Source organism: Lynx rufus, unplaced genomic scaffold, assembly GCF_022079265.1.
Source record: "Lynx rufus isolate CCGP_SWC_20201006 ecotype Redwood Valley unplaced genomic scaffold, mLynRuf1.p SCAF_19, whole genome shotgun sequence".
Lineage (NCBI taxonomy): Eukaryota > Metazoa > Chordata > Mammalia > Carnivora > Felidae > Lynx > Lynx rufus.
In genome coordinates, this window is record NW_025814833.1 from 11,689,663 (window position 1) to 11,713,135 (window position 23,473).

The 23,473-nt window shown below is 42.0% G+C and overlaps 1 pseudogene; it reads right to left on the minus strand.

Moving 5' to 3' along the window:
* Positions 1–1,145: 1,145 nt before the first annotated feature.
* The window catches only part of LOC124513748 (40S ribosomal protein S27-like), a 60,864-nt pseudogene continuing 38,536 nt past the window's right edge, over positions 1,146–23,473 (minus strand).

The following is a 23,473-nucleotide window of genomic DNA, read 5'->3' on the forward strand; positions in this document are numbered from 1 at the left end:
CTTGAACTGTGCTCGTTGTTGTTCGGCCGGGTTTCTCGGGGAACTTTTTGATGAGCTGGCGCCCTTCTGAACTTGGCCTTAAGATCTGAATTAACCTTATTCACAGACCTCGAAGACAATATAAAATACAAGCAAAATAAAGACCTTGAAGCAATATAACATATCGGCTGAAAGCAATTCCCTTCCATGGCTCTGGCTCCGTTGCAATTTACTTACGGATCACAGCTTCCTTCCCTTCTTATCCCAATAGGGTAAACAGCCATTTACCAGCTTTGCTTTTGGCTTTAGTGGAAACAGATCTTGATTGGGAGCAATCGAGGAGGCAGACAACTGAGAGACCATCTGTGTGCATAGCACAACAGCCCGAAAATTCAGACAGTAGATGCAGATCTGAACGCCACTAGATAGCTGCGTAGCCAATGTCACAAAGGTGAGCCAAGTCTCTGAATATTCCATGCATCTCTCTTTGAAATACTCAGACCGGAACGGTATTTTACTTTGAGCCTGGTGGCTTCTCACTAAAGCCCAAAGAGGTGGCCGGGGTCAGCAGGCATAGCAAACGTCCCAGAGCGGGGAGAATCGCTCATGTAGATATTTGTGTCACGGATACGAGGCACGCAGAGTCATTTTGGTAACAGGAAACGGGATGACCACCAGCCTTATTCACTTGTTGAAGAACTGGCATTTATTTTCCACTGTGCTTTGGGGGAAATTTGTGAGATTTAAAAAGCGTACACACTGAAAGCTGTGATAGTCTAAAACTCAATAAGTAACCATACTTAATATTTTGGCAGATTTCCTGCTTTTTCTGTGGATCTTATACCTAAATGAGATCACACTGGGAGATTTATTATTTATTTATTTACTTAATCCAAAATGTGTTTATTGGGATAGTTTCCCGCTCATCTTTTTTTTTTTTTTAAATTTATTCGTTTACTTTGAGAGAGAGAGAGAGAGAGAGAGCAAGCAAGGGAGGGGCAGAAAGAGAGGAAGGCAGGATCCCAAGCAGGTTGCACCCTGTCAGCACAGAACCCAACTCGGGCCTTGAACTCGCCAACCGTGAGATCGTAACATGAGTAGAAACCAACCTATCGGCGACTGAGCCACCCAGGTGCCCCGCCCATTCCTCTTGATTCAGGGTGCTTTTAGCGCTGCTTCCATCTGAAGGAGCATCCTTCTGCAAGCCTTGCTTTTTCTCCTGCAGGTTGCCAGGGACAGCGGAGAAGCCAACACACAAAACTACCATTTGGGCACGGCTTAAGATGGTGGTGGTTTTGGAGCATCCTGGGTACCTCGCGTCCATGAAGGAGGAGCTGGGGCTCTGCACCATAAGCTTCTTCCTGTGTTTCCTCTTCTCCTCTTCCCCGGGAGGGTGGAGGAGGTCCTTTGGGAGGGGATGTTCTCATGGGGAGATCATCACCGCCGGGAAGGGGGACTATAGGGAGCTTTTTTAAGCTTTTTATAGGGAGGTTTTTTTAAGAATTATAACATGGTAATAATTTCCCTATGTTGTACATTCCTTTTTTTTTATTAAAAAAACCTTTTTAATGTTTTATTTATTTTTGAGAGAGAGATAGACAGAGCATAAGCAGGGGAGGGGCAGAGAGACAGCACAAGACATAGAATCCGAAGCAGGCTCCAGGCTCTGAGCTGTCAGCACAGAGCCCGACGCGGGGCTCGAACACACGGACCGTGAAATCGTGACCTGAGCTGAAGTCGGACGCTTAATTGACTGAGCCACCCAGGAGCCCCTGTATATTCCTTTTAATAATATCTTAGGGCATGTACAATGGCTCATCTCTCATACATGTAGCTTTCCCCCAACCTTTTGCTTTTATAAAACAGGTCATGAGCATTTTTGTGCATAAAAATTTTCCTGTGTTTTGGATATTTTTTTCTCCTAGCGTAGATTCCAGAATAACACCATTGAGAAAAGACTTTGACCCCATGACACGACTGACTGGTGCATGGATGTTTTACTCTGTTCTTACAGGGGTTTGAACACACTTGATTAAATTATTTGGCCTCTGACCAGATGTTGGGCATCACTCTGTTGGATCCTTAGTGACAAGATTACTAATTTCGTAATAAAGGGTGTTAGTAGTACATGTAATTGATAGCACGTTTTATTGAGTACATACTATGGATCAAGTGTTGTGCTAAAATTCTTATGGGAATAATTTAATGTTTTTCAAGATTTCATGACCATCACATGTGCTTGGATTTACAGTACAAATAATAGAATCTGAGAACGAGTAAGTCTTTAATGTCTCTGGGCTTAGTTACCTCTATCAATGGGGCAAAAGTACTGGCCTTACCCAACTTACAGGGATAGTCTTAAGGAAATCAGAGTTTTACTAAAACTTTACACAAGTTATGCAACTCCATGTAAAGCAAGTTTTTAGTATTTTTAAAATTGGTTTATTGTAATTATTGGTAAGAAATACTTACCTACACCTTCGGCAGTGTTGAAAACTTGGGTAGCCTAGAGGCACTTGGGTAGCTCAGTTGGTTGAGTGTCCAACTCTTGGTTCCAGCTCAGGTCATGATCTCACGGTTTGTGAGTTTGAGCCCCACATCGGGCTCGGTGCTGACAGTGCAGAGCCTGCTTGGGATTCTCTCTCTCCCTGTCTCTCTGCCTCTCCCCTGCTCACTCTCTCTCAAAAATAAATAAACTTAAAAAAAAAATCTTTGGTAGCCTAAATAAACCAATGTAATGAGAGCTGGGCTGGAGAAGGTGGGAATTTCATACTTCTTTATTTTTGAAACACATTATTAAATCATGTAGGGAAGATTAAAAAAACAGGCTAATGCATATATTAAGAATTATGGGATATTCACTCGTATGAGTACTTTAAGAGACAAAACAGATGAACATAAGGGAAGGGAAACAAAAATAATATAAAAAGAGGGAGGGGGACAAAACAGAAGAGACTCATAAATATGGAGAACAAACTGAGGGTTGCTGGAGGGGTGGCGGGAGGGGGGATGGGCTAAATGGGCGAGGGGCACTCAGGAATCTACTCCTGAAATCATTGCCTCACTATATGCTAACTAATTTGGGTGTAAATTTTAAGAAATAAAAAATAAAATAAAATAAAAAGAATTATGGGATATTGCCCTTTTGTACTAGAAATTCTATACAGGAGTTGTTTGAGAGTACTAGAAGTTCTATATAGGGGTTGTTTGAGACTGCTTAGAGTTTATTGTGATGTTTGAGATATCACCTATCTTTATTTACCATCCCAATAACTGTAAGTAGGAAAGGAAACATAGACTTTAGTACACTTGGGGGAAAATGATTGGACACGCCTTATTACATGGCATATCGGCAATGAAGTCAACTATTAATAATTCTGTTTAAATAGGTCCCGTGTCAGTTAACTACTGACATTTACTGAGGAATTGATGTATAATAAAAGGGAAGTGAAGTTCAGGTAGACATTTGGGAAGAAGAGACCGAAGGTAACCTGTTTCACTGGCCCCTCTAATAACTTGGAAAGCTGGGCCATGATTGGACATCTTTAAAAGCTGCTCTAATTAATCTTGGGTTGTCATAATCTCCCCCTTGCTTTTAGCCACCCACCTTCTTCCTCGTTCCTGTGATACTTTGTTGGCTTTTCCCTTCTGGTAGTTTTTGTCATTAACCCTTTGTGCCACTAAAGCTTCTTTCTGGAAAATAACTGTTTGGATACTGGTCAAGCATACCCTCCCTGACTTGGGGTCCAAGGAAGAAGTTCCTCCTTTCCCTAGTCCAGCTCATCTTGTACTAACCTAACACAAAGGGCCCGTTGAAGACACTTCTGGGTCATAAAAGCCTCTCTTTTCAATTTTTAACTTGAAAGTTTTGAACGTAATACACCACTAAGCCTAGTAGGAAGATAAAAAACAAAACAAAACCCAGGAACAGGGGCACCCTGTGGCTCAGTCAGTTATGTCCGACTCTCGGTGTCGGCTCAGGTCACGATCTCACAGTTCGTGAGATCGAGCCCTACACCAGGTTCTACACGGGCAGCACGGAGCCTGCTTGGGATTCTCTCCCTCCCTGTCTCTCTGCCCCTCCACCTCTCATGGGCACGCTCTCTCTCTCTCGAAATAACTAACTAAGTAGCTAACTAAATGAATAAATCAATAAATAACAGGGACAGTTTGGCAGGATTTTGATTTTGACGAAGAAATGCAAAAGTGTATAAGGGTATGAACCTCACTGCTGTCTCAGATGTCTTTTGAAGGGTGGGCCCTGGGACCTTTTGCAAGCATATGTTGCCCGGGGTTCTCAGGGATGAAGACCAAGTAACGAGGCAACATAACTGCTAGGGACACATGTTTCTGTCGCCAAACGGACCTGTCCGTTACACAAACGTTTAACCAGTTTGTTACCGCGCAAGCTTTCGCATATGCGGCGATAGGAAAGTCCTGAAGCTGTGCACCTCAAGGATAGAAGGTCGTGTCTTTAGATGAAGGCTGGAGTCAGTTAATCCCAAGGACAAATACTTCAGAGTTGAGAGGGAAGAACCAAGAAGAATTGCATCGATTTGGTTGCCAACTAGTCATACAGAAAGACAAACCAACTTAAAGAGTGTTGTAATCGTGTGCATTGCCCAAAAGTCGGAATTTGCAAACAAGCTGAAATGATATTAAAATAAATATCATGGGGTAATCCATATTTTTCCTGTCATAGCTTTATCAGTCCTTGCCTTTTGGAGGGCCATCAAGGTGATTTAGTCTTGCTCACAAGGATAATATAGCACTTTGCAGTCAATGGATATTGTTCAGGGGCACCCGGGTGGCTCGGTCTGTCAAGCGTCTGACTTCGACTCAGGTCATGATCTCAAGGTTTGTGAGCTCCAGCCCCACATCGGGCTCTGGGCTGACAGCAGGGAGCCTGCTTGGGATTCTGTCTCTCCCCCCTCTCTTCCTGTCTCTGCTGTGCTCTCTCTCTCTCCCAAAATAAATAAATACACTTAAAAAATCTATTAGAAAAATAAAAAAGCATATGAAATACTCCCAACGACTTAGGATTGTCTTAGAATTCATGCTCTTCTTCAATGAAAAATGTAAACTATGCATGTATATGTATGCAGAATCTCTTTTGTGTTTTTGCTTAGACTGTCCCTTCTGCTTGGAATCCCAATCTTCTCTTGCCTTCCCAGCAAACTTCCGTTTACTCCTTGAGACTCAAATGTGCTTCCGGAAGACTTCCAAGACTTTTACAGAGAGGTAGTTGCCTCCTCCTTTGTATTCCCATAGCATTTTATCCATACCACTTATCATATTGCTATAATCGTGGGTCTCCTTGCTGCCTCCCCCACTAGCATGTACGGGTCTGGAGGAAAGGGACTACATTCTAGTTTTCTCTGAGCAGTTAGAAAAGAGTAAACGCTTGTCCAGTGTTTTTTGAATAAATGGATTACTACCTTAGATCTAACGGATTGTTGCTGGCACCTGTGTTTGCTGAGCTCCACGGGACCAGTGAAGGCAGTGTGGTCTGGTGCCAGGAAAGGGTAATTGAGTGGCGCCCTAAGTAGAGTCCATAGTTACTTTTAACAGAAAAGGAAGCCAGCATGGTAATTTTCTAACCTGGCTGCAGATTAGATTAGAATCTCATGGAGGACTTTCACAGCTCTCAATCCCTGGTCTCATCTCCGACCTTAAATCAGAATACTGGGGATGGGGCCCAGGCAGTGATAGTATTTAAGTCTTTCTGTGGGATTCTAACATGCAGCCAGGGTGAAGTACCACTGAGCTTGAACCTGAGGAGCCCAGTATTGTCAGGTAGTGTCCATGCTGAAGTGGAAATAGGAGAGGAGATGAGGTATAACTACAAAGTCAAGAATTTGAATCCAGGAGTGAAATTACGGAGATAGACCCATGAAGCAGGGAGGAGCCCAAATCAGAACATAGAATAAAGGGCTGGTTAATGCTAAGTTCCATAATAATAGCCAGATAAGAGTCAGAAGTTCGATGTGCAGAGATCAGAGATGGTCAGAGAGCAAGGTTTCTAAGTATAACAAATAGGTGCCGGAGATTGTACACTCCTTTGGAGCCATGGTTTGGGTCCATCAAGCTTGACTAATTTACAGGGTCTCACTTCTGCAGTCAAGGGGCTCCAAAACAAATCGGGTTTATTATGAAACCATAGGCTTTATATGTGTACACAGTCTGTCTTTCTCCAATTATTTGGCTCATCAGCCTTGGATATTTTTGAGAACTCAGGAAAATCCAATTTTCCACAAAAATTCTCCTTTGCCCCCTTTTCTCTTCCCCTTCTTCTTCCTTTTCTTCTTCTTTTTTCTTCTTCTTCCTTTCTTCTTTTTTTCTTTCTTCTTCTTCTTTCTTCTTCTTCTTCTTCTTCTTCTTCTTCTTCTTCTTCTTCTTTCTTCCCCTTTTTCTTCTTCTTCTTCTTCTTCTTCTTCTTCTTCTTCTTCTTTCTTCCTCTTCTTCTTCTTCTTCTTCTTCTTCTTCTTTCTTCCTCTTCTTCTTCCTCTTCTTCTTCTTCTTCTTTCTTCCTATTCTTCTTCTTCTTCTTTCTTCTTTTCTTTTCTCTTCTTCTTCTTCTTCTTCTTCTTCCTCTTCTTCTTCCTTCCTCTTCTTCTTCTTCTTCTTTCTTCCTCTTCTTCTTCTTCTTCTTTCTTCTTCTTCTTCCTCTTCTTCTTCTTCTTCCTCTTCTTCTTCTTCCTCTTCTTCTTCTTTTTCTTCTCCCCCTCCTCCTCCTTCTTCTTGCTATTATTATTAATATTCGCTGCAGCAATCATGTCAGGTTAAAGTTGAGTGAAAGTAGTCTGGGATACAAAGGTGAAATGAGTGTAATGCATTAAAAATATCAGCAGATTGACAAGTGCAGTTAATACTAGACAGTTGAAAAACAAGTCAAACAAGATAATTTTCTGTGTGTGCCACATACTTTGTTATATACAGCATTTCCTTTGAAACATTTTATTATCTAATTTCACATGTATTTGTGTGAGATCTTTATTTATGCCTAAGTGGACTTATTTTGAGGTGCCTATCTCTACATACACTTCACAAGAAAAATTATTATGACACGTATTGAGTCAAAATATTCCTCTTAGAGGCAAGGTTTTTTAGGATTGCATGGAAAATACAAGATTCCTGATGTAAGACTCTCTCCTTTGATAGCTGACTACTTATTTGCCATGTTTTCTTAGTTTTACCATATTATTTTCCACGACAATAATTCAGACTTAGGGAAGTATTACAAAGACTTAGAAGTCAATGGACTTGGGAATAAGGAAATCACTGGTGATATAGCAGAAGGTAGTTTCAATGGCAATGGTGTCTTAGCCAGATTACAAGGTGCTGATGAGTAAGAGGGTGGTCACAAAGTATAAGCAAGAGAAATAAATTCTTGGTTTTTGACAAGTTTATAATGTTTTCCATTTATTTTTTAAAGTTTATTTATTTATTGTGAGAGGGGGGAGGGACAGAGAGAGGGAGACAGAGAATCCCCAGCAGGCTCTGCACTGTCAGGGCATGGAGCCTGACGTGGGGCTCGAACCCACCAACCTCCAGATCATGACCTGGGCCAAAATCAAGAGTCGGACGCTCAACCGACTGAGCTACCCAGGTGGCCCTTGTCAAGTTTGGAAGTAAAAGAAGAGGCAAGGTTGGGTGGCAGCTAATGGAAGGAGTACTACTGAAGTAAATTTTTAGAGTATTTATAAACTTAGAAAAAAGAACTTGAAGAAATTATAGGTTAAAGATAAATATCAAGGGGGGGGGGTCATAGAGACTGCCAATTGTACCTCAGTATCTGTCCTCTCCTTCCTTAGTTATAGAAACCTCATGTAATGTTTTGAGTTTATTTATTTATTTTGAGGGAGACAGAGACAACGCGAGTGAGGGAGGGACAGAGAGAGAGGGAGAGAGAGAGAATCTCAAGCAGGCTCTGGGCTGCCAGCACAGAGCCTGATGCGGGACTCAAGCTCACCAAACCGTGAGATCAGGATCGCAGCCGAAACCAAGAGACGGGCACTTAACCGACTGAGCCATCCAGGCGCCCCATGGTTTTTGTTTTTATTTTTTTAATTTATTTATGCAAATTTAAGTTAACATACAGTACAGTATTGTTGGTTCCAGGAGTAGAACCCAGTGATTCACCAGTTACATATAACACCCAGTGCTCATCCCCCTGCCAAGTGCCCTCCTCAATGCCCATCCCCCGTTTAGCCCATCCCCCTCCCCCTCCCCTCCTCAAACCTCATATTTTATCTGGGCATGTGCAAAGGTGTATTTCCCAATCCCCTTTGCAGCGAGGCGTGGCCATATAACGAAGTTCTGGCCTACGGGAGATAAGCAGAAGTGATGTGTGCACTTCTGGAAAGTGTTCTTAAAAGGAAGGAGTGTGCCTTTTATCCTTTTTTCCCCTATTGGCTGGAATGTGGACCTAATGGCCAGAGCTATAGTTCCTGACCTATGAGATAGACTTTGAGGTGAAAGCAGTATGATGGGAATGGAAGAACAAGATAGAAGGAATCTGTGACCTGATGCTTGTGGAGCAAATAATGTGCCAGTCCTGGGCTGCTTATGTGTATCTCAGAGGGATCTTTCATCTTGTCTAAAGCACTACTGTTTTGGGTTTTCCATCACTTGCAGCTGACGTGAATCCTAACTAATACAGCAGATAATTGATATTGGGATGGGATTGGAGTGAAAGTGATGGGTTTTACTCGATAAGGGGGAAGGATACGTGCCTTACCTGAGATAGGACGGAAGGAAGAGAGAATATTAGAGAGCGAAGGAAATTTTAGATCAGTGATCCTCAGGGCACTTGGGTGGTTCGGTGGGTTAAGCGTCTGACTCTCAAGTTTGGCTCAGGTCATGGTCTTCTGGTTTACGAGATTGAGCCCCACGTCAGGCTCTGTGCTGATGGTGTGGAGCCTGCTTGGGATTCTCTCTCTCTCTCCCTCCCTCTCTCTATCTCTGCCCCTCCCCTGCTTTCATGTGTGCACATGCATGCACTCTCTCTCTCTCTCTCTCAAAATAAAAAAATAAAAGAGATCAGTGCTACTCGAATTGTGGTCCCTGAGCCAGCATCATCAGCGTCACCCGGGAACCTGTTAAAAATGCAAAATCTTGGGCCCCATCCCACAGCCACCGAATCAAAACCCTTGGACGTAGGGTCCAGAAATACATGTTTTTAAGAGGTTCCCCAGGTGATTTTTATTACAACTTTTGAGGAGCACTGGTCTAAGCTTGGGCCATGGGGGCAGTGCCTCTTTCGAGATGTGAATAACAATCCTTGAAGTTCTGCTGTGAATATGGCAAGATGATAATGTTGGGGATGATGATGACTTATCCAGGGTGTGGGTGGGAGAAAACTTCGACGAGTTAGAGGATTTGTCTATGGCCAAGCTAACTTGGCATTACATTTTCACTCTACTCCAGAATAAGGCAGAGCGAGACAAGTCGGGTTGTCATTGTCTCTCAAATTACTCTAAGTCCTTGACCTCTCCGGGTCGTCCACCCTTAGATGGCGAACGATTTGAAGGCACAGGTCTTGGATTATTTGCATTAAGCCTCCAGATACTTGTGTCTGGTCACTCAAATGTGCATAAACCACATACGAAGCAGAACTGTTACTGGTGTAATCCAACCAGTCTCCTATTCTCATTTTTTTTTTTGGTTGGGTGTGGGAAAACATTGGAGAGTAAGGACCAAAAATTGCTTTCCCTTCCCCAGAACAATCTTACTTAGAGCTGGGGCTAAAGTTAGGGGCCCTAATCCCACACTTGTGCCTATGTCGATCTCTGTATTTCTCTGCAATTGAATCTTTTGTGTTGGGCTATGGTCAACTTTGCAAAGACCATTTAAAACATCATAGGCCTGAAAGATAGGTGTAGATTTATTCACTTTTGCACTGATATCCCCTCTGTCGTTTTTTTTTTTTAAAGACTTACATAACATTTCTACTGCACTAACCCAAACTCTCCAAAAATCCCTTACATATCCGATCACTACAAAATGCATAAAGCTAAAATTATACCAAGATACTACTTGCAAGTGAAAAGAAAAGAATAGCGTGTAGATAAACTCAAACCTCCAAACTCTCGAAAGTTCCATTTGTCTTTGGCATGGGATTGGGGTAAAAAGTCAGCTGTTGGATTTGAATCAGTTTACTCATCTCGTTTTGCCATAAACAGTATATGGGGACATGTCAAATCTTAATATGGCAGAAGGAACAGGAAGATAAGGAAGAAAAATTATTTTGTTTATATGAAACTATTTTGGTCACAAGGCAAAAAAAAAAAAAAAGGAAAGGAAAGGAAGTCTGACCTATGGCTAATATCTATTTATTCGTGATCATAATCAGCTTCTTGTCCTAAGTTTCTATGTATATAGGATTTAGGCTGTTATATAATTGCCGTGATGCCCATTAAGATAACATTTACTTTTATTAGTATTTTAATTCAATCCTTTGCTAACTTAAGCAGAGGGCTTTGGTAGCCAAATGTACCTCAATTGAAATCTATACTTCATGGGAAATGCATAGTGACCTAAATAAAAACTCCAAATGTGGTCCTGACGGCCTCCTTAGACCCAGGAAATATTGTTTCTTAGCAGGGACTCCTTTGTGACAGGATCATTCCTCACCGAGCCGTACAAAAAGTGCAACCAACACCAAAAAAAAAAGTTTCAAACGAGTTTGAATGGAGTTCTTTCCAGCGTCTGGTCTAATAATGCTGGTGACACATTTCACGTGTTTCACTATAGACAGAAAGACATTTAGTAAAGCACTGAGGCTCCAGCAGAAAAAAAAAATGCGACAATTACATCTTCAACCAGTGACTCTAGATATTGGCCGGAACCCATGTGCTCAGAGAATTTGTCACAACTATGACAACAATATTCAATACCGAGTGTTCCTTTCTTCTGGATAGGGCTAGAAGCTTTACATGAATTACCTCCTGTAAAGCCTCAGAGCACCTGGAGGAAGTAAGAACTATAATTATTCCTACTTTATGGATGAGCAAACCAAGGCACAAGGAGCCCAAGGCCACAGAGCTGTTCCCACGCAGAGCCAGAATCGGAATCTGCCTTTTTCTCTTTCTAGAGCCCTCGATTTTATCCACTACAGGCATACTTCTTTTTCTTGTGCTTCGATTTATTTTGGTTAGCAGACACTGTGGGTTTTTTTTCTTAACAAATTGAAGGTCTGTGGTTTGTGTCTCTGTGTCACATTTTGGTAATTCTTACTATATTTCTTTAAACAATTTTTTTTAAATGTTTATTTGTTTTTGAGAGAGAGAGAGAGAGCGTGAGCGGGGGAGAGCAGAGAGAGAGAGAGAGAGACAGAGAATCCAAAGCAGGCTCCAGGCTCTGAGCCGTCAGCACAGAGCCCGATGTGGGGCTCCAACCCACGAACCATGAGATCATGACCTGAGCCGAAGTCGGACGCTTAACCGACTGAGCCCCCCAGGCGCCCCCTCGCTATATTTCAAACTTTCTCATTATTTTTATATTTGTTACAGTGATCTGTGATCAGTGATTATGACTCACAGAAAGTTCAGATGGTGGTTAGCATTTTGTAGCAATAAAGCATTTTTAAATTAAGGTCTTTGTATTTTTTTTTTTCCGACATAATGCTGTTGCTGTACCACATGGAAGCAAATAAATACACTGTTAGTTCTATTTGGTGATTCTATTTGACCAAGTGACTGACCAGATACTTGGATAGGGCAACCGAACTGGCCAGCCAATTCAGTCCCAATGGCCAATCTGGTGATTCACAGGATAAGGCAGCCTGAAGACTGCACAGAAGTTTTACTGTAATTCTTTAATGGTGTTTGCATGGTAGATATGCTGTATGGCTGTTTAGGAGGAAAAATTGCTGTTTCTCTCCTTTTTAAAAATTTATTTTGAGAGAGAGTGGGCGGAGGCAGAGAGAGAGGGAGGGAGAGAATCCCGATGTGAGGCTCGAACTCACGAACCCGTGACATAATGACCTAAGCTGAAGTCAAGAGTTGGAGCTTAACCAACTGAGCCACCCGGATGCCCCTAAAATCGCTGTTTCTTTCTTGCGTGAAACACTCAGGCCACTGTTTGGGGGAAGGTGGTAAATTCCGCTTCAGGCCGCACTGCAGATAGGTTCTGGCGGAGAACATCTTTTCGAGGGCAGTAATCTTTCTGTTTTTTATTTTAGTCTGTTTTGTTCTGGAACCATGCCGTCCAATATGGCAGTCACTGCGCTCATGTGGTGAGTGCAGCTGAGATGATGAAATACACACCGGTTTTGATTTCATACAGAAAAACATAAAATATCTGGATTTTAATATTGATTATGTGTTAAAATGGTAATACTTGGGATATGTGGATTAAATAAAACATGAGTAAAATGAATTTCACGGCTGTCCATTTTTGCTTTCTAAATGTGACTTCTAGAGATCTTTTTTTTCTTTTAAAATGTATTTATTTAAATTCAAGTTGGCTAAGGGGCACCTGAGTGGTTTAGTCGGTTAAGCGCCCGAGTTCAGCTTGGGTCCTGATCTCACGGTTTGTGGGTTTGAGCCCCGTGTCAGGCTCTGTGCTGACAGCTGGGAGCCTGGAGCCTGCTTCGGATTCTGTCTCCCTCTCTCTCTCTTCCCCTCCCCCACTCATGCTCTATCTCTCTCTGTCTCTCAAAAATAAATAAACATTAAAAAAATTATCATATATATGCTGCCTCCATGCAGCCTTTTTCTTTGTTCTCCTCCTACACTTGACTCTCTTCTTTTTTTGTAAAATTTACTTATTTATTCTGAGAGATTGAAAGAGTGCACATGGGGGAGGGGCAGAGAGAGGGTAAGAGAGAGAATCGCAAGCAGGCTCCGCACTGTCAGCAGTGAGGAGCCCGACACGGGGCTCAGTATGGGGCTCAACATGGGTCTCGAACCTGGAGAACTGTGAGATCGTGACCTGAGCCGAAATCAAGAGCTGAATGCTTAACCAACTGAGCCACCCGGGCGCCCCATCGTTTGACTCTCTTCTGAGGCCTTCATTCCCCCTCCTTAATGCCTCCCTTTCACAGCATCCCCCTTAACACGTCCTGACCTGTCTTCACGATTTACATTGTGAATTGTGTCCTTCCTACGCCGTCTTCCTCTTCAGTCAGTCTGTCCCGGGCTCGGCTGCCCGCTAAGCACACTCTTCCTTAGCAACCAAGTCATGTGTATGGTGCATTTCTTCCATGCCTTGTACTATGCTAACCACCACGGAACATACTGATGACTTGTTTTGGCAGTTGTCCCCCAGTGGGGGACAAATGTGAAATGTTTTCGTGACTTTTTTTTTTTTTTTAATTTTTTTTTTCAACGTTTTTATTTATTTTTGGGACAGATAGAGACAGAGCATGAACGGGGGAGGGGCAGAGAGAGAGGGAGACACAGAATCGGAAACAGGCTCCAGGCTCTGAGCCATCAGCCCAGAGCCTGACGCGGGGCTCGAACTCACAGACCGTGAGATCGTGACCTGGCTGAAGTCGGACGCTTAACCGACTGCGCCACCCAGGCGCCCCTTTTCGTGACTTTTCCGTCCCTGAGTTCATTCTATTCTGTAGACTCTTCCTGTCTTGTTTCTTTTTTTTTTTTTTTTTTTCTGGGAACTTATTTTTCCAGGGATTTTACGTAATTTTCAAGGCACTTTTTAAAAAGCAACAGCCTTGGGGCACCTGGGTGGCTCAGTCGGTTGAGCATCTGATCTCGCGGTTCGTGGGTTCAAGCCCCGTGTCCGGCTCTGCGCTGACAGTGTGGAGCCTGCTTGGAATTCTCTTTCTCCCGCTCTCTCTGCCCCTCCCTCACTTGCTCTCTCTCTCCCTCTCTTAAAAAAATGACATTTCGCTGCCAAATGCAAGGCAACAGGTAAAGTCTTGCTAAAAATCATATTATATATAGAAGAAAGCTATGCTAAAGTTTAGAGGAGTTAAACCAAACTGCTCCCTATGGAAATTTATCGCGTTTATGATCTAAACCAGAGGGCCTCTCCCATGTATGACACATGATTGATGCATTCACTTATAAGACAAACTTCCACGGATTTGGTGAGGCTTATGAACAATTTTCGATAAGCTAGCAACGACTTTCTCTTTCACTCAAGAAAGCATATTGGATTCATTTGAGTAATATTATTAAAGCAATTACCTTAAAATTGGCCCTTGCTGGTTAAAGAGTACTTTTCACAGGCTGACACATTTTTATTAGTACTAAATTCTTTGTGACACTCTTTACAGCTGATCATGACACCGTGTTCAGAAGCGGCTGACCTAAACCCAAAAGCTTAACGCTTTATCTAGTTTTGTTTTCAACAAAATTGAAGCTGTCCTGGAGGCAGGAATTGTATCTAATGTATACCTGATACTTAATAAATTTTATTTTATTTTATTTATTTTATTTTATTTTATTTTTTTTAATTTTTTAACATTTTGTATTTTTGAGAGAGACAGAGACAGAGTGCAAGCTGGGGGGGCAGGGGCAGAGAGAGAGAGGGAGACACAGAATCCGAAGCGGGCTCCAGGCGACGAGCTGTCAGCACAGAGCTGGACGCGGGGCTCGAACTCACAGATCGTGAGATCATGACCTGAGCCGAAGTCGGACGCTCAACCGACTGAGCCACCCAGGTGCCCCAATAAATTATATTTTAGACAGATGGTATTCCTAAATATATAGATCCAAGTGTAAATATAAATGTATATATAAATTTTATATAGACACTCACGACTTTAGTTGAGATAGAGCAGAAATTATTAAGCCAGGAGCGACTAGAAAAGAAAAGTGTACGTTTTTTATAGGCTCAAGACATTACTTTTATTAAAAGAAGACAGAGGTTTGACATTGATTTCGCCTTTGTCACAGCTTCTACATTACTGGTTTAGAATCAAGAAATGCCGTGTTTCTGGATTCCTCATGGAGCACTCCACGGCCGGCGCTCCAATCGATGCTGATTGAAGTAAACTAAGTGGAGGTTCATTGTTCACTCTATGGTTTCCAGAAACCTTCTGCCCAAGTCTGGAATGGCTTCTTTCCACACATGACTTAGGGTAGACTCCTTCTTTCCTTCCATCAGTAGTCTCCATTAGACCTAAGTGTCCTAAAATGTTTTATAGATTGGATTCTTCCAAAAGCAAACTCTGAGACAGAGGTAAGCATTCAGGAAGTTCATCAAGTGGTGCTCTCAGGATCAACAACTGTGCAAGGGAAGAGAAAAGAAAGAAGGGAAATAAGAAAAGAAGGGAAGAAACCAACAGCGGTCACAGAGAGAAGTTCAACTGTGAAACAGTCCCAGCAAAGGCCTCAGCCATGCCAAGGTGAGCTCTGAAACTGGTATCTTCCTTTAGAGTCGTCCCACATTGTGATGAGCCGTCAGGGCTTTCTACTTCCACCTTGACCAGTCGTGGATGCATGCGGTCCCTGGGAAAAGGTTGTGAACTTGGGAGACGCAGTTCTCTGTAGCTGATGATGTATCTGGAGAGGACTGGCAGCTGAGTGCAGTCAGCCCCCCGTTCCTAGAAGCTGGGGAATAAACCCTTTGGTCCTTAAGTGGAATCTGAGGTGCGTTATAACATCCACTACGAAGGTCTTTCTTGAATTAATAATTATCCCTGTGGTCAAATTAGTTTGGCAAATGCTAGGCTAAAAAGGTTTCTTTACTGGAGGAGTTCTTGGAAATTTAAGTATGTTGGTACGCAAGGTGAATGTCCAATGGGGGAATGGAACATGGAAAAGATAGAGACCATAGGTGACCTGAGAACATATCTTTCGAGAAGTATCTCTTAAACATAGTGCCGTTAAAATTCAGCTTGAGAAATGCTGTTCCAGAGGCAAAGAAGACAGAATTGTGGGAACCTCAGCTCTGTTATCTCGGATTTCGTCTCGATGGTCCAACGTAGCAAATAACCTACCTTGATTCAACTATTAGTAAGGTCTATTGCCCTTGATCAGAGTGCTATGAACTATTAAGTCCCATCCACAGCTAAATCAAGCAGGACTTATTTCTTTTTTTTTTTTTTTTTAATTTTTTTTTTCAACGTTTATTTATTTTTGGGACAGAGAGAGACAGAGCATGAACGGGGGAGGGGTAGAGAGAGAGGGAGACACAGAATCGGAAACAAGCTCCAGGCTCTGAGCCATCAGCCCAGAGCCTGACGCGGGGCTCGAACTCACGGAGTGTGAGATCGTGACCTGGCTGAAGTCGGACGCTTAACCGACTGCGCCACCCAGGCGCCCCTAGCAGCACTTATTTCTTAATGAAAGTCTAGCTTAGTATGGAGACAAATGTTTGCTTTATTGTTGACCATATTTCTTCTCATTCTAACGGGTTTCATTCTGATGGGTTTATGGGCTCGATGTGTTTTTGGAAATTGACATGGTTGACCATAAATGCAATGTTGCTTTCAAGAAAAATTCGTCATGGAATAGTATTGCTGTATGATGCAAGAAGGCCTTGAAAAGAATTCAGAGTAAACTACGACTTTGCTTAGCCTGATTTCATGTCAACTTTCACACCTCTGTGATTATTGACTATTGTTAAATCTGTTTTCTCACTGTCATCTTCTTGAAATAGTTTCCACCTCGGGATGTCTGCTTACCTGACTTTCACATAAATCAATTTAGATTAAGCTAGAATCAGACAAGAGGCAGTTTCAGGAATGAAAAAGAAACTCTTCACTGAAATATACTAACTATCTGTATTTGAGAACATTCATGGACAGGAAGACATAACACTTTAAGAATACGCTTTGAAAAGTTAGAGAGAAATATTTACCTTCAGAAATGGCAAAGAAGGTCCTGAATGCCCACTGTGATCTGAAACTACTTTTGTTAGAAGTATCGTGACACTAAGTTTTCTCAAAGTCGGTGAGAAAGAACATGTGGCTTTGAACATGAACTTTCAGTATCACACAGGTGTGCGCATGTGTGTAGGAGTGTGTGTGTGTGTGTGTGTGTGTGTGTAGAGGGATAGAGAGGGAAAGAGAAAATTCATTTAGAGGTAATCTATATTATACTATAGGATACTAGACTATACTATATCATGGTATACTAGTATAACATTTTATGTTACACTAGAATAATCTAGATTATACTAAACCCTATATTATGGGAGTTTACTAATGGGATAAGTTTTGGCTAGAGGAATCATTATTTTCTATTTCAAAATGAATTCCTATGCTTTACAGTCCTAATATGCTGATTTTTGGTTTATCAGTGTTTATTTGAACCTTTCTGTCAACCTGAGCTTGTCAATCTCGGGCAGTAGGATTCTGTTTCATTTTATTCTTTTTACTAAAATAGTGTCAGTGCCTCTTCCTGACCAAGTCTTTCATTTTAAAAAATGATCCCTAAAAGAAAAAGACTCCGTAGAGTGGAATTTTTTAAGCTATATTTGACAACTGCAGGAACTGACTGGGGGGGGGGGGGGAGTGGAGCTTAATTGAACTCTGCTAAATAGAAAAGCAAATAAAGTTCCTTGTTCAGAAGTACCCTGGCTTTTGAAGATACCCGAAACCAAGTAAACTACGTTTTAAGGAAGTACAAGAGGGTTTGTAAGAATAAATGAATTATTTGTGCCCTATTAAGATGTGCTTTCCAGAAGTTTGGCAACCTATTCTTCTCCAGTCAAAAATGACTTTAAAATTTTTTAAAAAATGTTTATTTATTTTTGAGAGACAGAGACAGAGTGTGAGCAGGGGAGGGGCAGAGAGAGAGAGAGAGAGAGAGGGAGGGAGACACAGAATCCAAAGCAGGCTCCAGGCTCTGAGCTGTCAGCACAGAGCCCGACGCGGGGCTCGAACCCACGAACCACGAGATCATGACGTGAGCTAGAGTCGGATGCTGAACTGACTGAGCCACCCAGGTGCCTTACCAGTTGCTGCTTTTAATCAAGTTTTGGTTAAACTAGTTTTCGATATAGGTGCAATTTGTTTCATGTTCATATTTGGTTGAAAGATGAGATTGAACTTCAATTTAGATGTAAACCAATTAGGTATTTCATAGGATGTGTCCCACCCTGGGCTAAGCGTTACACGGAACCTAAAGCCATTGTATCAGAAGGCTCTCGTCCACCATTGTGATGGATAATTTTATGTGTCAACTTGGCTGGGCTAAGGGATGCCCACATACCCGGAAAAAAACATCATTCCTGAGTGTGTCTGTGAGGCCGTTTCTGGGAGAGATTAGGACTTGGGTTGGTAGACTGAGTAAAGGAGGTCACCCTCACCCAAGCGGGTGGGCAGCAGCCAATCAGTTGAAGACCAGAAGAGAGGTCTTCAGAAAGGAGGAGGGAGGGGGAAATTTCCTCTTTGCCTGAGTTGGAACATCCATCTCTTCCTGCCCTGTATCATCCGTGGCTCCCGGCTCGTGGGCCTTTGTACTCAGATTGGGACTTCAACCTTTGACCCTCTCTCTGGTCCTCAGGACTTCAGACTCTGACTGAATCGTGCCATTGATGTTCCTGGGGCTCCAGTTTGTGGATGGCAGATCATGGGACTTCTTGGCCTCTACAATAGCATGAGCCAATTTTACTATCTATTATATCTATTAGAGAAATGTAAAATTTATATGTAAATATGTAAATGTAAAGTACCTACAGATATGTCTTATTTGATTATATATATGTGTATATACATCCCATTGGTTCTGTTTCTCGGGAGAACCCCGACTAATACAACCATTTAGTCACAACTCCTACTGTCCAAGTAAAGCCAGGGTAGCTCCCTAGGCTCGCCCCTTCCCAGACTTACCTTGACCATGCCACACAATTTCTAGTTTTCGATGCATTTATCTTAGTGGCTTGTGACAACCCCATGCTGTGGGATGGGAGAATTCATGGTCACCAATTATGTTGCCAAAGACCAGTAAACATATAGGATTAGGTTCTTTGGTTAACGATACAGCCTTATTCTCCCCCCCAATGGCCAGTCCCTTTTCCCAAAACAATTTGATATTTAAACACTGATTTTATCTATTTATTTTTTAATTTTTTAAATTTTTATTTATTTTTGAGCGAGCGAGAGAGACAGAGCATGAGCTGGGGAGAGACAGAGAGAGAGAGGGAGACACAGAATGTGAAGCAGGCTCCAAGCTCCAATGCTGTCAGCACAGAGCTCAAAGCGGGGCTTGAACTCACAAACCGTGAGATCATGACCTGAGCCGAAGTCGTCCGCTTAACTGGCTGAACCACCCAGGTGCCCCTATTTATTTATTTTAAAGGTGTATTAATTTTGAGGGACGCCTGGGCAGCTCAGTTGGTTAAGCGTCTGACTTTGGCTCAGGTCATGATCTCGTGGTTCATGAGTTCAAGCCATGTGTCAGGCTCTGTGCTGACAGCTTAGAGCCTGGAGTCTGCTTTTCTTTCTTTCTTTCTTTTTTTTTTTTTAAGTGTTACAGTTTGTCTATTTTGAGAGAGCACACAAGCACAAGCAGGGGAGGGGCATAGAGAGAATCCCAAGTAGGCCCCGCACAGGCAGCTTGGAGCCCAACTTGGGGCTTGAACTCATGAACTGTGAGATCATGCCCTGAACCGAAATCAAGAGTCAGATGCTTAACCAAGTGAGCCACTCAGGTGCCCCTATACACTGATTTTAAATATCACATCCTCTATTAAATTTCCGAGTCATTAGCATCTATTTTTAGACTCTCTCTTAGGTTTCACTACTGTGTCTATCTCTTCGTTCATGGTGTGAAAATGTTTTAATTAGTTGAGCTTTATTTTATAATACATTAAAAAAATCTGCTAAGGCTAGTTATCGCTCTGGTGGGTATTATCTTCAGTATTCTTCTGGCTATCGCCATGTGCTCATTTGTGTGTGTGTGTGTGTGTGTGTGTGTGTGTGTGTGTTTGATTTTGAGAATCAGCTTAGCTGGTTCCAAAAATATCCTTTTAGTATTTTTATTGGGATATGTTAAATGTATGGATTATTTTAAGGGTTTACTTTTCCCGTCCATGAACCAGGTATAAGGTGTGCGTTTAAATTTATTTACACTTCTTAACTCAGGTTTAATGTTTTCAGGAAAATTTTACATTTCTCCTTGTGCATTTATTATAATTTTTCTAGATGTTTTCTCTTTTAATTTTTAATTGTTTCCATAGCTATGTTTACATTACCTTTCTCATTCTTTACTTCCTATATTTGTTACTTCTCTGTATTACACTTGACTAGTATTTCTTCTGTTCTCTAAATCATAAGTTTCTGATTTAATCTTTACTAATTCCTTATTTCTGTTTTCTTTGGATCTGTTTTGTCCTTTGCTAGCTTTTTGAGTTATAGTCTAAGTAATGTATGCTTTCATTCTTCATATTTAATAAGAAGAATATTTATAGCTATGAATTATTGTGAGTACAGCTATGGGAATAGTCCATACTTTTGATATGTTGTTTTCTAAAGCACTGGGTTTCTAAATCATTGGTAATTATTTTTAGAAATTATTGGTATAATTATAGTACTTTTCATTTTCTTTTCTGAGCAATAAGTTATTTAGAAGTGCATTTGTTATTTTCATAACTCAATTTTCTGGAATTTGTGTTGATTTCTGCCTTACTGCATTGTGGTCACAGAATGGGATCTGTGTGTTTCGTGCTTTGGGGACCTGATCACAGTCTAATCAATCAGAAGGAAGTCGCGCTTTTATTGTGGAAGGTACAATGTTCAATATCTAATAAATTACCTTGTATTGTTCTTATTTATATTATTTATCCTTATGCATTTGACAGACATGATTTTTTAGTTTTTTTTCATTGAAGTGTAGTTGACCCCCAATGTTACGTTAGTTTCAGGTGCAGGACATAGTGATTTGACACCTCTATGGGTCATGCTGTGCTCACTACAAGGGTAGCTGCCTTCTATAGACAGGAGGGATTTAAAAATCTGACTCTGCCATTTACTGATTGTGGTCCTGGGCAAATTACATAATCCTTCCCTGCTTCCTCATTGAGTTGAGTCTAGTTCATGGACTGTTATGAAGGTTATACAGTTTAGTGTATAGTGTTTTGCATGCTGAACATAGAACATAGAACGTAGTGTGCTTTGGGGCGCCTGGGTGGCTCAGTCGATTGAGCGTCCGACTTCGGCTCAGGTCATGATCTCACAGTTCGTGAGTTCGAGCCCCGCGTCGGGCTCTGTGCTGACAGCTCAGAGCCTGGAGCCTGCTTCGGATTCTGTGTCTCCCTCTCTCTCTGACCCTCCCCCGTCCATGCTCTGTCTGTCTCTGTCTCAAAGATAAATAAACATTAAAAAAAATTAAAAAACAAAGAACATAGTGTGCTTTTATCTAATAATTATTTATTCATATTTTTGCCACTGTCTTTTTGATTTTTCGAGTTTATTTATTTTGAGAGACAGAGAGTGAGCAAACAGGGGAGGGGCAGAGAGAGAGGGAGAGAGAGAGAATCCCAAGCAGGCTCCACACTGTCATCGCCGAGCCCAATGTGGGACTCGAACCCGTGAACCGTGAGATCGTGACCTGAGCCGAAATCAAGAGTGGGACGCTGAACCGACTGAGCCACCCAGGCGCCCCTTATTTTGATTTTTAACCCAATGTGAAGATTTTTGTTTTCTAATAGGTGAATTTAAGTCTGTAAGTTTTGTTGTCACTTTAATGGTTTCTCTTTCTTTTCTTCCTTACTGCTTTCTTTTCTTCTTTTTTTAATTTAAATATTATTTAGTTAATGTATAGTGCAATATTGGTTTCAGGAGCAGGATTCAGTGATTCGGCACTCCCATACAACACCCAGTGCTCATCACAAGTGCCCTCCTTAGTACCCATCGCCCATCTCGCCCATCCCCCACCCACCCCGTTCCATCAACCCTCAGTTTGTTCTCTGCCGTTAAGAGTCTCTTGTGGTTTGTTTCCCTCTCTCCTCTTTCCCCACCCTTCCCATATGTTCATCTGTTTTGTTTCTTAAATTCCGCCTATGAGTGAAATCATGTGGTATTTGTCTTTCTCTTGACTTAGTGACTTATTTTGCTTAGCATAATACAACTTGAGCTCCATCCACGTCATTGCAAATGGCAAGATTTCATTCTTCTTGATGGCTGAGTAATATTCCATTATATACGTGCCACATCTTCTTTAACCATTCATCAGTCTTTCTTTCCTTCCTTCCTTCCTTCCTTCCTTCCTTCCTTCCTCTTTCTTTCTTTCTTTCTTTCTTTCTTTCTTCCTTTCTCTTTCTTTCATTCTTCTTTTCCTTTCTCTTTCTTTCTGTTGTTTTCTACATTTTACTGTATAGAGCATGCTCTGACATGTTTTTCTTCAGTGATTTTGAATGTACGCAGTATGTTTACCTTTAGGCACTGTTTAGATCCGAATCTGAAGTTTGAGACTGAAAGTAGAGAAGACACCTGATCACTAGATGAGAGGGGATCAGAGAGGTTCCGAACAAAATGCATCAGTGTTTCACACCTGTACCAAGCAAGACTCTCTCAATGTAGTGAAAGTGAGATGTGCACTTTAAGACAACTGTGTGGGGTTTTGTGGCAAAGGACAGAATGCGGTATTTTAAGTGAGACCGTGAGTTTTTTGGCACAGCCTGGAGTAGACTCTTCTTAGCTTGGCAGTTTGTTGCACGAAAGTTGCCTTTCAAGTGTCTCCTGAAAGGGGCAGTACATTCTGAAAGGAGCAGGGTTTTTTTTTTTTCTTTTTCCTTCAACTCCCTGGGCTTTGGAGCACCTTCTCTAAGGATCTGTAGGCTTCTTTTCTGTTGAAGAATCGATGTGAGCAGATAGTACAATTACAATTTTTTTTAATGTTTTATTTATTTATTTATTATAAAATTTTTTTAATGTTTATTTTTATTTTTGAGAGAGACAGACAGAGAGTGAGTGGGAGAGGGGCAGAGAGAGACAGGGAGACAGAATTGGAAGCAGGCTCCAAGCTCTGAGCTGTCGGCACAGAGCCCGACGCGGCCGGGGCTCGAACTCACCGACCGCGAGATCATGACCCGAGCTGAAGTTGGACACTCAACCGACTGAGCCACCCAGGCGCCCCAATAGTCCAAGTTTTAAAAAGCCATCCTGATAATAATTCGTGATGTTTACATGTAGCGCTTCTTCATCTGTCCCGTTTGATGCGTATGTGAAATATCATGAAATAGGGAAGGGCGGGTGTGATCGCTCATATTTTGCCAGCAGAGAAACCGAGGCTCAGAGAAGAGACAACTTCAGCCGGCTTTTGTAACTCCTTCAAGCAAGACTCTCAAGATATACTGGATGTGATTGCAAAGGGTCAGAAACCTCCCACCCTGGCTGGGACTTACAAGCCTTTGCCTAATGCCTGCCTCTATGCTTTTGCTTGAACGCTCCCCTAGCTTCTCTCCAGATCCGGGCCATTATCTCTTTCTGCACTGGGCTTAAAATTCTTTTTTGCCAAGAACACCCAAACGCTGTCAACCTGGGGCGACTCGGGTCACGATATTATCGTGCTAGGCATGCTGGCGTCTCCTAGCTTTACAGCACGACCTGGGGAAAGTCCGACAGACCGTGGAC